We start from the raw sequence: 452 nt of genomic DNA, 5'->3' as shown, positions 1-452 counted from the left end.
AAGTAGGTGCTTTAGACCACTGAGCCATCTCTCCAGCCCGGGACTCAAGTTTAAACAGAAAATGTACTCATTTTATCTATGTCTTATGCACATAGCTTGAAGGTAATTTGTTTGTTTATTTATTTGGTACAGGGTCTCCCATGAAGCTCAGACTCATGGTAATCCTTCTGCCTCAGCTTCCCCAGTGCTGGGATTACCAGCATGTGCCACCATGCCAGGTTCCAGGGCCAGTAGGGCCTGCAGTACCAGTAATCAAACTTGGGACCTTGTGCTTTCCAGGCAGGCGCTTAGACCACTGAGCTATATCCCCAGCCCAGCTTGAAGGTAATTTTACAGTGTTCTTAATAATAGTTTACATGGGGGCTGGTGAGATGGCTCAGTGGTCTAAAGCACCTACTTAGAACAAGCTTAGCAAAGCACAGGGACTGAGGTTCAATCCCCCAGCACCACAT

This window comes from Octodon degus, unplaced genomic scaffold, assembly GCF_000260255.1.
Source record: "Octodon degus isolate 3935 unplaced genomic scaffold, OctDeg1.0 scaffold00035, whole genome shotgun sequence".
Lineage (NCBI taxonomy): Eukaryota > Metazoa > Chordata > Mammalia > Rodentia > Octodontidae > Octodon > Octodon degus.
Note: the sequence above shows the minus strand (reverse complement) of the source record.